General features: G+C 45.6%; 1 protein-coding gene across 1 annotated transcript in view; it reads left to right on the top strand.

Moving 5' to 3' along the window:
* Positions 1-17,928, top strand: part of PAPPA (pappalysin 1) — a 2,329,021-nt gene that overhangs the window by 2,227,341 nt on the left and 83,752 nt on the right. The window lies entirely within an intron of this gene.

Genomic DNA, 17,928 nt, shown 5'->3' with positions numbered 1-17,928 from the left:
CTCCCCAGGGGGTACAAGCATTTTTGTCATGCTCCTATGGAGGGTTCTGTCGGGTTTTGCCCATTCACTGATTCTGGATTTATTATGCCTTGTTTTTCTTTCAGATGGGTTCGGCGGTTTGGACCTTAGTTGTCTATCAGCCTTAGTCGGACCCGAGGGTCATATTCTTACTTTGGTAGCGCTCCCACCTTTAGGCGGTGTTCAACGTCACTATTTGTTTAAATGGTTCTTCCCTTTTTCTCGCCCATCATGTACCACTTTGTTGTGGTTGGCATTGGCGGGGCGTATAGGTTTTTTCGTTTCACTTCGGTCCGTAACACGGCGACTTCAGGTACCGACATGGCGGGCGTTTTTCTTTGAGACATTATACGCTTTCCTGACGGTTACGAGGAGCGATCTTCATAGAGTTTAGGTTGGTACGTATGGCAGATCGTGTTTCTTTGGTCTTTGCCGTCCGAGCGTTAAAACAGCAAATATGAAGCCTCCTGTCATGCTATAAAATTGTAGATTATACTAGCTTTAGTGTAACTATAATCTTAATTTTATTAATGACAGGAGGCGTATATTTCCCTCCCAGTTTCTCCCTCCCCTTGTTGTTTGTTGGTTTGACTGACTTGTTGTTTATTCACCTGGTCTCCTGGGCTAGGTTGGTTATCTGGGGGAGTTGGGGTTTATCTGGGATACGATGCCGTCAGTATTTTATGATGGGGATTCAGGTTTTTTCACTATCTGGGATATTATACTGTCAGTATTTACGATGGGGATTCATGTTTTCTCAGTACATTTCATTCGCTAATCAGTGTTTTCGACTCTGTTTATCTCGTTTCAGTTTAATGGTTTGGCTACAGTTCTTAGATCCGACTAGTCTACAGGATAAAGGTCAAGGCTTCACCCAATGGTTCCACGATTTCAAGTTTGCATGGCATTCATCGTTATGTTATGTTTGTTTCTCCTGTTATTGTATTTGTGGTGTATTGTTCATGTACTTTATTTGTCGCAGCGTGAAAGAGGAAATAGTTAGTTGGGAGAAGCCTTTTATAGATTCCTGATTTTTTTTTTTGTCTCTGGTGTTTTTATCTCTATGTTAATGTGCTGCTGTGGAGTTCTAGTAAAGAGAGACTTAAGCAAATATTCGCCTCCTGTCATTAATAAAATTAAGATTATAGTTACACTAAAGCTAGTATAATCTACAATTAATCTTAAACAATACAGCCAGTTGGGTAAAATGTATGCTTTAATAGCATTAATTTCCCACATCCTTGAGATAGGTAGGTTTTTCCATTCCCCTAGTTTCCTATTTAATTCTATCATTAGATGTACATAATTTTATTACATGACAGGAGGCTTCCTATTTTGCATAACTCTCTTTACTTATGCCTCCAGCAGCACAAGTCAATCAATCAAAAACTTTTAACCAATCCTAGGCCAACATAGCCTGTATATAAGTCTTTGGTGGGCGTGTCTATTCCTCTTTCTTTGCTGCTTCCAGAAGGCACAGGTCAGAGTACTACTTCAGAAATTATTTATTCCATATTGACTTTTATACTGTTAGAAATTCATTGGTTTCTTCTATTATTTAATATTGTCAGTAATATAGTTTTATTTATTTATTTTTCTGTACTGTTCCCTCTTGCCCTACCTCTCCTCACCCTGCACTGTCTCCCTTTCTCCCTGTCATCTTTCCGCGGTGTTTTAACGCGACCGCGTTCGTTTTCGTGTTAGGGAGGTAACATAGGGACATTTCGGGAGGTGGGTGTGGGGTTGGAGGGACTATACCGTTCTTCGGGAGGTGGGTGTGGGGTTGGAGGGACTATACCGTTCTTAGCGTTTCCAACGGTCGTTATTCAAACGACCCATTCTCATAGTTTCTGGTACTCGTTTTTTCCCTCTGCCCATACTGTGTATATATAACCTTTGTCAAGTACATTCAATTTCTTCCTGCTGCATATATATATTTTTTCTTAAAGACACAGTTCATACACTCCTATTAAGGGCACAGTGCTTGCAGGCTCATCCCCTGCTGCACATATTTAAAGGCACAGTTCATGCAGGCTCATCCCCTGCTGAACTTCTTAAAGGCAAAGTTCACGCAGGCTCATCCCCTGCTGTACATCTTAAAGGCACAGTACTGTCAGGCTCATTCTCTGCTGTACATCTTAAGGCACAGTACAGTCAGGCTCATCCCCTACTGTACTTATCAAAGTCACAATACAAGCAGGCTCATCCCTTGCTTTCCATCTAGAGTCACTAGTGCAAGCAGGCTCATCCCCTGCTACACACAAAGAGTCACTATACTAGCAGACTCATCCTCTGCTATAATATAAGTGCCAGTGCCAGCAGGCTCATACCCTGCTATAAATCAAATGATACAGTGCCAGCAGGTTCTTCCCTGCTAAATACATAAGTGTTCGTACGTAAGCAAGTGACTCACTGCTAGCAGGCTCATCCCCTGCTATAAATTAAGTGTCTTAGTACAAACAGTCTTACCCCTGCTTTAAAAGCTAAGTGACTCAATACTAGCAGGCTCATCCCCTGCTATACCATTATATATGTGACTCTATATATGACACCACATTAGTAGTGAAAGCTGTATCTTACGGCATTTCACATATTTCGGAACCTAACACTCTTCTGTCTTCCACAGACAGACCCAACATACAACACAAGATGAGTGACTCACCACAGTTACCACCATTAGATTGGCAGACAATTATTAACTCAGCGGTAGCCGCCTCCGTGGAGAAAGCTATTGGCAGACTGCTCATGCAGAACCCAAAACCTGATACAGCTACTGATCAATCCACGGAAGTAATGGAAGATGTCCTCCCCGGAGACCTCCACGCCATAAAACGGCAACGGAAGGGCACCGTATTGGACACCCAGAGACAAAGAGGCAAAACTCCAGTGAAAAAGAGCCGCCAGGCAGCGAGGAGAGGACCTTCCCCTCCATACTCTCCGTCCTCAGAGGACGACGACCGCAGTCCCCCTCCATCGCTCGACATCATGGACGAATGGAAGGCGGGGGCTTCACGCTCGGAAGACGAAGACTGACTAGATGTCCAAGGAGAAGACAAGGAATGCGATCAAGACATCAAGAAGAGGGCACCTTCATAGACCCCCAGGGGACGGCCATGTTTGACCCCCGCACGATCCGACACCCAAGATCGACAGAATGGGGGTTACCAGATCACCTGGCTCAGTTCATCCACTTCTGGCTGAGAAAGCCAATGGACAAAGAAGTCAGGGCAAGGCTTCGGGCAGAATGCCCAAGACCAACTCTACCAGATAAAATCGCAGTGACCCCAGAATTTGATTCTACTGTATCCCTGTTCATGTCCCGTGCGGGCCGAGACCCGCGGAAAGGAATAGAAAAAGGCCTTAGGGAATCCCAAGACAAGCTCCTTGACATCCTGGGTCCTCTAGCGAAAATGCTATACCTGGCTGACCTAGCCCTTTCCCAAGGCACTACACTGGACGCCCACACTATACGCGAATGGGCACAACGGGCCATTTGTATGCTGGGCAACACCAATGCAGCAATGTGCGCAGAACGCCGCAGAACTGCATTATTGAAAATGGACCCGAAACTGATGGAGCTGGGTAAGAAAGAGATGGGACCGCTAGCGAACGGTCAGCTATTTGGTGACTCATTCATAACTGAGCTCAAAAAACATGTGAGCATCTTCACCACTCTGAATAAGGCTCAGACCTCCATCAAACAAGTATTTCGTAACACCACACCACGCAGGGGAGTTTTTGCCAGGGCTGGTCGCCAAAGGGGCCGAGCCACCAGCCGATTCTGGCCTACAGGCCCCAGACACCAATCATCTCAAGCATTCTTCCCAACCTCGAGATCCAACTTCCAGCGAGGATCCTTCCGTTCAAGAGGCACCCGCACCGGCGGACGCGGACGCTTCAATGCAGGTGAGCATTCCCAACATACCTTTTCTATATTCGCACATGACTGCAGGCAGACTGTCTCTTTTTTCACAGGAATGGGAAAAGATATCCTCGGACAGCTGGATCCTCAATACAGTAGCCGGTTACGAGATCGAATTCTCAGACACCCCGGTACAGGACCGACGCCCACCACCAATAAGAGCGTCGGCAATACACACCGAAATCATAGATACGGAGATCCAAACCCTGTTCGACAAGGGGGCGGTGGAACCCGCCCCAGACGATACGGGTTTCTTCAGCAACATCTTCGTAGTCCAAAAGAAAACAGGAGACTACAGACCGATCATCAACCTACGGCAACTGAACGTTTTTGTCACCTACAGACATTTCAAAATGGAAGGAATCCACCTTCTAAGAGACCTATTGTCGCAACACGACTGGTTCACCCGACTAGACCTAAAGGACGCCTACCTATCGGTATCAATAGCTCGCGTCAGCCGTCCATTCCTCCGCTTCACATGGAAACATCTCTCCTACCAATTCACCTGTCTCCCATTCGGCCTCAGCTCAGCACCATGGTGCTTTACGAAACTAATGAAGCCGGTAATGGCTTACCTAAGAGAGAAGGGCATCCGCTGCCTAATATACCTGGACGATATTTTGATATTCTGCGAATCAGCACCCAGGCTTCAATCTCAAACGAGATCCATAGTGCTCTTGCTAGAATCTTTGGGTTTCATCATAAACAGAGAAAAATCTTCACTCCAACCAGCCAAGGTGGTTCAATTCCTGGGATTCGAAATAGATTCGAGAACATGTACCCTCCGGTTACCCACTTCAAAGATTGCAACAATACGGAAAGAGATACGCAGGGTACTTCGAAGAGACTCAATACCGCTTCGCCTCCTGGCCAGAATAATAGGCCTTTTGTCATCTTCCATACAAGCGATCTTCCCAGGACCGCTACACTACCGGGCCATGCAACGGGCGAAGGACCATCACCTGAGGCAAGGACAGACATACGACCACTGGATCCCAGTGTCAACAGAAATTCGGACAAAACTCCGATGGTGGCTCCTCCACATGGAGGCCTGGAATGGCAGAGCCATATTCGGTCCGAACCCGGACTTCGTCCTGGAGTCGGACGCCAGCCTATGGGGCTGGGGAGCCCACTGTGCACAGGCGTCCACCGGAGGACCATGGTCGGAGGAAGAGAAACTCCTACATATCAACTGCCTGGAGTTGATAGCGGGCTCCTTCGCGATCCGGAGTCTGGCCAAGAACATGTCCAACTGCTGCATTCTCTTGCGCATGGACAATTTTTCAGCAGTCCGGTACATAAACCACCTGGGCGGAGCCAGATCACGGGCCTTGACAGAAGCGACGAGGGACATCTATCGATTCTGCCTACCCCGCAACATCACGATCAAGGCAGAATACCTACCGGGAGTCAACAACCTCACGGCGGACTGGTTCTCTCGACATTGGAGAGACAGCAGCGATTGGCGCCTGGACACCACTACCTTTCACAGGATAAGACAAGTAAGAGGTCCGCTACACATAGACCTCTTTGCATCACGGACGAACACTCAGCTACCGAGGTATTACAGCTGGCTTCCGGACCCTCAAAGCGAAGCAGTTGACGCATTCCTCCAACAATGGCCACAAACGGGAGCTTAGGCGTTCCCACCGTTTTCAATGTTGGCGAGAGTCCTCCACCACCTACGCAGAGCGAGGACTTCTCTAATCTTGATCACACCATTGTGGAAGAGCCAAGCATGGTTCCCGGACCTTCTAGCTCTGTCTCAAGACCATCCGCTACTCCTACCAGTGTTCCCATTCCTCCTAGTGAACCCGGACGGGGAACCTCATCCGTTGATTACACAAGACCGATTGGAACTGGTGGTCTGGAATCTTTCCGGGGATCCTGGAATGTCTCAGGCCTATCGCAGACGACTAGAAACCTATTATGGGACTCCTGGGCACCTGGCACTAGACGCAGCTACCTATCCGCATGGAACACGTGGAATCGCTGGTGCATGGAAAGGGACCTCGATCCCTTTACAGCACCTATTCCCTGCATTCTAAATTTCCTGTCAAACCTTTTCTCAGAAGGACGAGCATACCGCTCAATTAATATCACCAGATCCGCCATTTCGGCGGCCCACACCCCAATAGACGGTACACCAGTGGGTCAAAACACCCTAAAATGCCGTCTACTTCGGGGCATCAGACTAGCCAGACCTCCGGCCCCGAAATATAACACTCTTTGGGATGTAGATGTAGTTATCCGATTCCTGAGGAACTGGCCGGACAACGAGACCCTGTCTCTGAGACAACTATCAGCCAAATTGACTCTCCTTCTATGTTTAGTTTCTTTTCGCAGAGTCACGGACATTAGGGCTTTTGACGTAAACGGTTTCACTGTAACACCAGAAGGGGTTACCTTCACGGTGTCTCGCAGGACTAAGACGGACTCCACATCCGTATCTTACCCTTTTTTTCCGACGGTTCCGCGGCTATGCGTTGTGAACACCCTACTTCGGTACGTAGAGGTTACCGAATCGCTCCGTTTTTACCGATCGGGTCAACTACTGGACCATACAAACCCGTAACTACCACTACGTTGGCTAGATGGGTTCGATGACTCTTATCCCTGGCAGGCGTAGAACCGAATTTCGGGGCCCACTCGGTACGCGGGGCGGCGGCTTCGCGTGCATATTCAGCGGGAGCATCTCTTACGGAAATCTTGCGTTCGGCAGACTGGACTAGAGAAAACACCTTCAGAGTTTTCTACTTTCGACATACATCTCACGCATCTTTTTCGTTGTTACCACAGCGTTAAAAATGCAAAATAGGAAGCCTCCTGTCATGTAATAAAATTTGTAGATTATGTTAACGTAGTGTACGTATAATCTTAATTTTAATAATGACAAGAGGCGAGTATTTTCCCCCCCCCGTAGACATTGGTTTTATTCCCACCCAAATACTCGCCATTCAGCATTTAACAGACAGTTATGACGACCTTACAGACTGATATCTTCATACTGTATGAAATCTCACATACACAGTTTCAGTATAGATATAACTGTAGCTAACAACTCAATAGACTTGTCAATGTAATACTTAGACTTTAGATATATTAATTAACTAAATCGGATATATAGGTCTTGCATGCGGACAATAGTCCATTTCCACACCTTTCACCTATTTCCGTTTTTTTCCAGCATGAGATGATTCGGATACCGGGCGACAACACCTCTCAAGCTTCAGTCCAAGCTACGTTTGTTTAAAGTTACAGAGTTCCAGTTTAAAGGACACTCCACAACCTGACGTTACAGGATTTCACACATCAAAGAAAGAGGAATAGACACGCCCACCAAAGACTTATATACAGGCTATGTTGGCCTAGGATTGGTTAAAAGTTTTTGATTGATTGACTTGTGCTGCTGGAGGCATAAGTAAAGAAAGTTATGCAAAATACTCGCCTCCTGTCATTATTAAAATTAAGATTATACGTACACTACGTTAACATAATCTACAAATTTACATCTATTATCTTTGGTGGTTTCTTAGGCTGTTTAATTCCTAGGTAGTCTATGTATTCGACATGAAGGGAGTTTTTTGCATCGCAAGGTCAGTCTATTTCCATTGATTGCCACACCCATAGCTTGTCATTTCATTATGCCTATTTGTGCAGTTGTGTGGGATTCTATTCAGGGGGTTGAATAATTTTAAGATTGGAGAAGTCATTTTAAGTTGCATTTTCAGTTGAATTTGATGACAAACACCTGCCGAAAGTCTGTGCATTTTGGAAATAAGCCTGATTTTCAATGGGAGTTGAATAATTTTGAATACAACTCATAAAATTGCAATGTGTGTGTTGTCTGTATGTGTGATATGCATGATGGCTGTACGTGATACGTATGCTTTGTGATGGTGATACCGGAGAAACTGACGGAAGCGAAGCACAGAGAGATGGACACAGGTTTCTTCAGGAAGGAAGAGATTCTTTATTGGATCACCGATCGGGACTCAGAGGGACTAACGTCACCAAAATACAGCAAGTTCTGAGCCCCGGACAATAGTGCAGGCTCCTTATATAGGCACATAACTCCTCCCATATTAAGCTCCACCCGCACATTCTCTTGACCAATCAATACAAATAAGAATTAACTTCCTGCTTGACCGCATGGCCTGTCCAGCACAATGGAGGAGGGGAATACTACATCCTGTATTCTTGCACATGCTCCGTACACTACTGATCGTATCTTGCCTCGTGCAACCAACTGATCGATACGTCAGCATATGCACGTACACATGCCACGTGGTAATCTCGGCCTACTAAATTTATTTTTACCGAGATTCCACCACATTCCCCCCTTTGATGCCTCTTGATATTTCACAATTACTTGAGGCATCACTTAACCTTAGTTTGCATACACCGCAGGTTACCTTGAACCAGACCAGACTTATCTTATGATGTGAATCTTCAACACTCATCTTCCTGCATTGGTTCTTCCTGATCTAGAGCCTTATATTTATATATTGCCATTATCTGTGCAGCAGCCTTCCTCTCTGCTATATTTTCTATCAGGCTTTGCACAGACCTAACTACTAAGGGTATAAGACACGGCAGGAGTAGACACAACATTAAAATCAGTAGGACTCCACCTACCACTGCCTTAAGCCCTCCAAACCACTCATACCAGCTACCAAACCAACTACTTGGATTGTACCCTTTCCATACCTGAGTAGGCACATGCGCTAGTTTAACCATATGGCTAGTAAGCTCAGCTATTGCTTGCCCTTCGTCATCTATTTGAAGACAGCAATTGCTCAGGTTAAACTTCCCACATACACCTCCCTCTACTGCTAAAAGGTAATCCAAGGCTAATCTATTTTGGTATACTGCTGTCCTCATCCTGGTATTATGCTTCGCTAGAAGATTGAGCGCTTGTGATGTCTCGTTAGTAATAATCTCAACCACCGCCTGTAATCGTATAATACGGTTAAGCATATAAATAGGGGTTCTATAACCAAAGGTACCATCTTCTGCCCACGTGGCTGGCCCATAATAATCTATAATACGCTGAGGAGGCCATTCATTATCTTCCCAGGCGCCTATCTCTATGGGTCCCCTTTTCTTCCTATGATTCACATCATACACTTTAACACCTAAAGTCTCACCTGTTTCAATAGGTAACAAGAAGAAGGATGGTTTGAGCATACCCAACACACATGCCCCTTCCCAGTCCTGTGGCAACTCCGAATAGGCTTTCTTACCACAGATCCAGTACAAATTTGCTGGGGCTCTCCAGGTAGATGTGATGGATAGATCAAACCTCACATCCTTTAAATTGGCGTATCTAGCAAACGGGTTAGATGGTTCTGAGACATTTGAAGCCGACCACCAAGTTGTATTCTTTGTATCATCATCATAAGCTTTTTGCCCTAGACAAGTTAATTCTCCTACAGAAGTATTATACATCATTCCTTTCCTTGCTATGCAAACATAACCTATGATGGAGGTCTTTAATCTCCACTCAGATTTACCTCTAACACTCATATGATAATCGGCTTGTGTAAATATTAATTGGTCAACTGCCTCAGAACCGGACATTACCTCCTTTGCTTCCCAAGGCCATTGGTCTCCCATGTTAGTACCTCCACACACATAGCAGTTGGTAACATTAAGACTACCGGCAATACTTTCGGCTAAATCAATGAACAGGTTTTTAGCATTATGGGGGATCTTATTATCTATACTCATCTCTTCATAAAAGGAATGGTATACTTGATGAGTTTGGGAGGATACCATATCAGTCTCTATCCCTATAAACAATACTGTCCCAGGATCTAAACCCGTCCCATATATTTGAAACCCAAATAAATTACCATACTTGTCTAAGAACTTGTCGGGGTTATTTATAAGTATATGGACTGGATTGCATTCCATAGACTTACAATATGGGCTGGTAGGCAACTTAGTCACAATCATGTCCTTGTCTACTGTCTGTCCCCAAGTTGCCCACCCCACACAAGACCAATATGGGCAAAAGTTATAATCTCTATTTGGGCATCTAGGACTCACATATTTATTTTTACTACTGGGACAAATATATTTATCATTAGACCCATACGTCTTCTCCCATCTAAGATCCCCACATACATTCCACGGCTTTCTACCACTTGATATCGCCTTACACGCATCAAATAGCAGAACACCCGAAGAATGTACGGATTCTAACACCGTCTTGTTAATTAGGGTCCCCTGAGGATCTCCATTCCTGAGAGTCAACCAAATTGTACGAGGTTGATACTCCGGACTGAAGCACTTAGGTTCTCCTACTCCTAAATGGCACACACTATATTCTATATTAAGGTATCTACATCTTGATACATCTCCTTTACACTCGTATTGTGAATGCCAAATTAGGGTTTGGGAAATATGGTTACCTGTTCTTGTAGTCTTAATGCATACCTCACAGCTAGGAGTGTCGGTACCTCTACCTTCCTGAATATAAAAATACACATAAATAAACATTATCATAAACACATCTTTCGTCGTCATCCTCAGTCTTCGTCCGTGCGAAGGCACCTCAGCTTCCAGGATGTGAGGGCTGCAGGGAATGGAGTTCTGCTCGTCTTCACAGGAGTCCCTTCGAGACGTTCCTGGCTTATACACTATACGTCGGTGAGCGGACAGGCTTTATTATGGCCGTCTAAACACTCACTTCACCAAATCTCTGTAACAATAAAATTTATAATCCACAAAGTTCCTCGTTACTCCGACTGAGTCGTGCGTTTTAACCGGATCTTGCAGGGATTCTCTGGATCTGCTGTAACTTGCCAAGAATCGACTGCTGCTGGTTTAACCCTGGAGTGATGTATCCACGGAGTCACTTCGGCTACTTTTATCGCTGTAGGGGTAGACAAAAGAACAACATAAGGACCTCTCCACTTGGGCCCTAACGGTACATTATTCCACTCTTTAATCCACACTTGATCTCCTGGGTGGTAACTATGAACTGGGGGATAAATATTCACAGGTAATCTATCTTGTACCCATTTCTGTACCTCCTCCATAGTCTTACCCAACTCTACAACCTGCTGCCGGGTAATTCCTTCTCCCAACTGACTCAAATCCCCCCTTAAGTTACCAAGTACGGGAGGTGGTTGCCCATACATGATTTCAAAAGGAGAGAGGCCCATCCTTCTGGTAGGGGTACTGCGGATTCGCAATAGAGCTATGGGTAAGAGAACGTTCCACTTAAGTTGGGTTTCCTGACACATTTTAGCCAACTGATTCTTAATAGTTCTATTCATTCTCTCTACCTTACCAGAACTCTGGGGTCTATATGCCGTATGAAGCCACCACTTTATACCAAGCATATGAGTCAGTTGTTGTAGGCACTGATGAACAAAAGCTGGACCATTGTCCGATCCTATAGAGCAGGGTAGTCCATATCGGGGTATTATTTCTCGTAGCAGGAATCTCACAACTTCTCCTGCTTTCTCTGTACGAGTAGGACATGCTTCTACCCAGCCTGAATAGGTGCACACAATTACCAGCAGGTAACGATGTCCACCCGATTTAGGCATCACTGTATAGTCAATTTGTAAATCGGACATGGGGAGTCCCCCCATAAACTGGACTCCTGGTGGCTTTACTGGTCCTTGTCTTGCATTATTTTTAGCACACGTTACACATCTTCGTACAATGGCCTGAGTCAAGTTGGACAATCTTGGTATGTAGAAATGTTTTCTGAGAGATTCTTCTGTGCTGTCTCTCCCAGAATGTGTCCCGTTGTGATAATTTTGGACAATTTCTACCGCTAGTGATGCTGGAATGACTATTCTTCCATCTTCTAACTGATACCATTTGTTCTCCAAATACTTTCCAGGTTCAGTCTTTAACCACTCCTCTTCTTGAGCTGTATAAACTGGAGTCCATTGAGACAGTGGAGTTGGTATAAGAGCAGCTATATGCCCCACATATTCCTGTCTTCCCGATTCAGCGGCACGCTTAGCTGTACTGTCTGCCATCCGATTTCCCTTGGTTACATCACCATCTCCTCTCAGATGCGCTCGACAATGTATGATACCGACTTCTTTCGGCTCCCACACTGCTTCCAATAGTTGTAGGATTTCAGCTGCATACTTGATTTCTTTGCCTTCTGAATTCAATAGTCCTCTTTCTTTATACAAAGCTCCGTGGGCATGAGTGGTTAAAAACGCATACTTGGAGTCTGTGTAGATGTTCACTCTTAAACCTTCAGCCAATTGTAACGCTCGTGTCAGTGCTATCAATTCTGCCTTTTGTGCTGATGTTCCTTTCGCCAGTGGCCGAGCTTCTATCACCTTGTCAATTGTTGTTACTGCATATCCTGCATAGCGGATCCCTTCTTTCACATAACTACTGCCGTCGGTATAATATTGAACATCGGGGTTCTGGATGGGAAAATCACGAAGATCTGGTCTACTTGAAAATACTTCATCCATTACTTCCAAACAATCATGTTGACTTTCAGTAGGTTGTGGCAAAAGGGTAGCTGGATTTAAGGTGTTTACAGTCTCTAAATGCACTCTTGGGTTTTCACACAACATTGCTTGATACTTGGTCATACGGCTATTACTAAACCAATGATTTCCTTTGTAATCCAACAACGTCTGTACTGCATGTGAGACTCGTACATAAAGTTCTTGACCCAGAGTGAGTTTATCGGCTTCAGCTACTAGCAGGGCGGCTGCAGCTACGGCTCTTAGACAAGGTGGAAGTCCGCTGGCCACTGCATCCAGTTGCTTAGACATGTAGGCGAAAGGTCTTTGCCATGATCCCAAGTACTGTGTCAATACTCCCACAGCCATTCTTCTTTGCTCATGTACATACAGGTAGAATGGTCGTGTGTGATCAGGTAGACCTAATGCTGGGGCACTCATCAAAGCCTTCTTCACGTCTTCAAATGCCGTTTGCTGTTCTTGAGTCCATAAGAAGGGGTCGTGCTCTGTACCTTTGATAGCTGCATACAGAGGTTTTGCTAGTATCGCGTAGCTGGGAATCCATATCCTACAGAAGCCTGCTGCCCCCAAGAATTCCCGCACTTGTCTTCTATTCTTGGGTATCGGTATTTGGCACACAGCTTCTTTTCTCTCTGGCCCCATAATTCTTTGACCTTCAGAGATATGGAATCCCAGATATTTGACAGTTGGCAAACACAACTGAGCCTTCTTTCTAGACACCTTGTATCCTGCCTTCCAGAGAATGTGTAGTAGATCGTGCGTTGCTTGCTGACATATTTCCTTTGTAACTGCTGCTATCAACAAGTCATCTACATACTGTAACAATACACACTCTCCTGGGATGGACTCGAAATCCAGTAGATCTTGACTTAGAGCTGAACCAAATAGGGTAGGTGAATTTTTAAACCCTTGGGGCAGTCTTGTCCAGGTCATTTGGCGTTTTGAGCCCGTTACAGCGTTCTCCCATTGGAAAGCGAAAATACATTGACTTCCTGCGGCAATTCGGAGGCAAAAGAAGGCATCTTTGAGGTCTAAGACTGTAAAGTAGGTAGCCCCGCCCGGAATTAAAGCAAGCAGGTTATATGGATTGGGCACAACTGGATGTATACTAACAACCGCATCATTGACTGCTCTCAAGTCCTGCACAGGTCGATACTCATCTGTACCGGGCTTTTGAACAGGCAGCAATGGGGTGTTCCAGGGGGAAGTACAGAATTTTAGGATACCATACCGTATGAACTTATCCAGATAAGATTGGATGTTCTTCTTAGCCTTCTGCGGGATGTGATATTGTCTTAGGCTCACTGGATAAACCCCAAGTTTTAGTTCGATTTTAATAGGTGGAATATTGCGGGCCAGTCCTGGTGGGTTGTTCTCTGCCCAAACTCCTGGTATGTTGAATAAGGATTCATCACTCCTAGGGTTTTGGTTAGTCAACGCTGTATAAAGTCGCCACTCTTCTTCCTTTGGTACGGATAATGTCATAATACCTGAAGGTCCATTAAACTTTAAGGATGTTGTTCCATTTGGTAGGAACGTAATCTGTGCTTGTAATTTAGATAGCATATCACGTCCCAGCAATTGGACTGGACATTCAGGCATATAAAGGAATTGATGTTTTACTACGTGGCCTCCCAATGTACAGAGTCGACTTTTAAGAACCGGTTTTTCAGCACTTCTTCCAGTTGCTCCTATTACAGTAATAGTCCTTCCAGATGGAGGAGCAACTAGATTAGTCACCACTGAATGTTCAGCACCAGTGTCGATCATGAACGCACTCCTTTTTCCCCCTATTGATACATCGACCATAGGCTCCGCTCGACCAAGGGGGATGGAGCCCGGTCGGTATCAATAGTCCTCCATGACCGTGTCAGCCAATCCTACAAAGTCCCTACCTTCTCTATCGCGGGACCTTTGCGCTGCTGGAAAATACCTGTCTTCCCTAACACTTCCTCTGTTCCCATTGCTCCCTCTATTACCATTACTCCCTCCGGGGCCTCCTCTACCTCTCGCTCTGCCTCTAAAGTTTCCATAACCTGTCCTAGGTCTGTCTCTCTCATACTGTTCTCTTCGCGGACACTCATTTCTCCAATGCCCTTCTTCCCTACAGTATGCGCACTGATTTCTACTTAGAGGTTCCTCATTCCACTTACTATCGCCTCTATCTGGGCCCCGTCTATCTACGCCTGCGATCGCTACCGCTAACATATCTGCCTTTTTACGCATCTTGCGCTCTTCCTCTTTCTTACTTTCTGTCTCCCTGTTCATGTATACTTTATTCGCTACCTCCATTAGTTGGGTGATAGACATACCTGCAAACCCTTCTAACTTCTGTAGCTTGCGCTTAATATCTCCGTAAGCTTGGCTGACAAAGGCGGAGTTCACCATTCGGGAATTATCTGCGTCTTCCGGATTAAAGTGGGTATGCAAGCGGTATGCCTCCAATAATCGGTCATAAAAGACACTGGGCGCTTCATCACTTTTCTGAATCACCTCAACTGTCTTCGACATATTAATGGCTTTCTTTCCTCAGGCTTTCATGCCAGCAATTATAGCGTCTCTATAGGCTCTGAGTTGAACCATATCAGCACCATTTACATTCCAGTCGGGATCGGTGTTAGGATAATGTGTTGCGGCCCATGCTGCTGGATTGGCTTGATTCAAAGCACGGGCTCTATCCTCTAGCGCTTTAATGGCCGCTTGGTTAATCCTTGTCCTTTCCTCATTGTTAAACAAAGTCATTAATAACTGCTGGCAATCAGCCCATGTCGGGTTATGTGTCTGAACTATTGAGGTGAACAGATCAGTCATAGCTTGTGGTTTCTCAGTATACGAGGAATTGTGGGTCTTCCAATTCAAGAGATCGGTTGTCGTGAATGGGACATATACGAAGACTGGGTCAGCATGTGCCATTTGACCTGCGGCATCGATATAGGCTGACCCGGGATTCAGACGAAGAGGCATCTGATAATGTTTTAATTGTTGGGTACCGGTCAGTTGTCGGGTTAGTATGGGGCTACGTAGAGGGGCGTCAGTTAGAGGTTCCGGTCGGGGGGTAATAAAGCATGAGGATGTGGGAGCTTGGTTTTGGGAAAAATTAGTAAATAAAACACTTCGAGCCGAGCTAGAAGAAGCTTGACCGGAAGTCTGAAGTGGCGCCAAATCAGGATATTCAGATCTAATGGGGGTTGGTTCTGGTTCCGGAAGGGGAGATTTAGTACGAGAGGGGGTGGATTCTGTACTGGAGGAGGAAGCGGAAGTGGATGGGGGCAATGGGGGAAGGGGTGCAGGACTTCCTGCATTCGCGTCACTTCCTCTTAAAGGAAAGTAAGGGGGCGGCAAAGGGATCTCGGACTCAGGGGGCGTGTCCAAAATGGGCCTAACACCAGTCCTAGTGGACAAACAAGTCCTAGCCACCATGAGGCGACATTGCTCCTCGTGGCATGTCTGAATCCATTTTGGCGAGTCATTTACGGCCTGTCTCCAACAATCAATATAAGGAAACTGCCCGTAAAGTTCAGGCCTACCTGATACAGCCACGTGTAAGCGCTGTACCAGAGTTGGATCCAAACTGCCACGTGGCGGCCATGCCGCAACCAAAGTAGGCCACTCCCTAGTACACAAAGTGACCAAACGTACAGGAGACATTTTAACCCCAAAATCACATGTTTTGAATCCCTTTTTAAAATGCTTTACCATACAACCTAAGGGATCCGGAATCGTTGACTCCGACGCGCCCATACTTATCAATGGAACGTCGTTGACAACGAATACTATGCACGCGTACTATTCAACAGTCACACCCGTTTCCTCTGGCAACAGCACCACGTGGTACAGTTACCAAGTGAAACGTACACAATAACACAATAAACACTCAGGGAATTCCCGTACACGCACAGCTGTTACACCAGTCACTAGATAATCAATATTATGCCCTTTGGCGAAACTATACAGTCACCCACGCTATAATTCTCTATATATGAATTACCCGTCTATAACACACCCCAGTAACATCGTCTTTTACAAATAGCGGTTACAGTACGGTTAGCATAGGTTAAAGCACAATTAAGGTCACAATACAATTATTAGTGGTTATGGTGTTAAACATGCAATGGACGACAATGATTAGTACTTATATACAGTGTCAGTAAATATACAGGGTTATGGTACCGTGCACTATAATACAGCAACACACTATTAACACTCTCGCTAGACGGCTGAGCTCGCGCTATCTAACAAGATATACACTTTACTAAACAATCTTTAACACATTTACAATTCCCAACTAAACTATTGGCCAGTACCTTGAATGGACTACCTAAAACTATCTACATCCGTTTTGGTTAGCCACACTGCCCAAGCACCACATATAGCGAGCTAGAGGACCGAATTTACACAGACGCCTCTTAGTCGATTACTATCAAAAATCTAGTGGGTTCCAAATTTACACGCCTTCCCACATAGCCAAGATAGGTTGAGAGCTAGCGAACCGAATTTACACAGACGCCGCTTAGTCTCCCGGTCCCTCCGACCTAGCGAACAAAATATACACCCTAGAACGCTAGTCTAGACAAGACACCGGTGTCCGGCTAGGACTATTTACACCAGAACCCCGCCTGACTAACAAAATCAAACGGTCTGACTAAAGAGCGTTCGATCGAGCGGTGCGCCTTCGCTCCTTCCCTCCGACAGAGGGGGCAGATTCCATACACAAATAACCCCTTATGGGCCTACCGCACAATCGGTATACCCCTAGTGGGTCTGCCGTCTAAAACAGCAGTTGTCTTACCTCCTCGTTCCTGAACCTGAGTTCACACTCATCGACGGGGACACCCCAGCACTTCTTACGTAGAGGCCGATGATCTCCTGGACAACAGACCAGTGGCGCCGAGACGAAGGGAGGTCCACGCAGAAGTTCGGGGTGCAGCCGTAGAGAACGTGGGCAAAGATAGACCGTCTCACGCCTCTGCCTCTCAGCTACCGTTGAACGATGAGCTTCCCGGCCAATGCACCAAATGATACCGGAGAAACTGACGGAAGCGAAGCACAGAGAGATGGACACAGGTTTCTTCAGGAAGGAAGAGATTCTTTATTGGATCACCGATCGGGACTCAGAGGGACTAACGTCACCAAAATACAGCAAGTTCTGAGCCCCGGACAATAGTGCAGGCTCCTTATATAGGCACATAACTCCTCCCATATTAAGCTCCACCCGCACATTCTCTTGACCAATCAATACAAATAAGAATTAACTTCCTGCTTGACCGCATGGCCTGTCCAGCACAATGGAGGAGGGGAATACTACATCCTGTATTCTTGCACATGCTCCGTACACTACTGATCGTATCTTGCCTCGTGCAACCAACTGATCGATACGTCAGCATATGCACGTACACATGCCACGTGGTAATCTCGGCCTACTAAATTTATTTTTACCGAGATTCCACCACATTGGCTGTGTGTAATATTTGTAATAGGTGTATTGGCTATGTGTGATATTACTGC

This window comes from Pelobates fuscus, chromosome 9 (assembly GCF_036172605.1).
Source record: "Pelobates fuscus isolate aPelFus1 chromosome 9, aPelFus1.pri, whole genome shotgun sequence".
In the NCBI taxonomy this organism is placed as follows: domain Eukaryota; kingdom Metazoa; phylum Chordata; class Amphibia; order Anura; family Pelobatidae; genus Pelobates; species Pelobates fuscus.
This window is presented reverse-complemented; position numbering and strand designations above follow the sequence as displayed.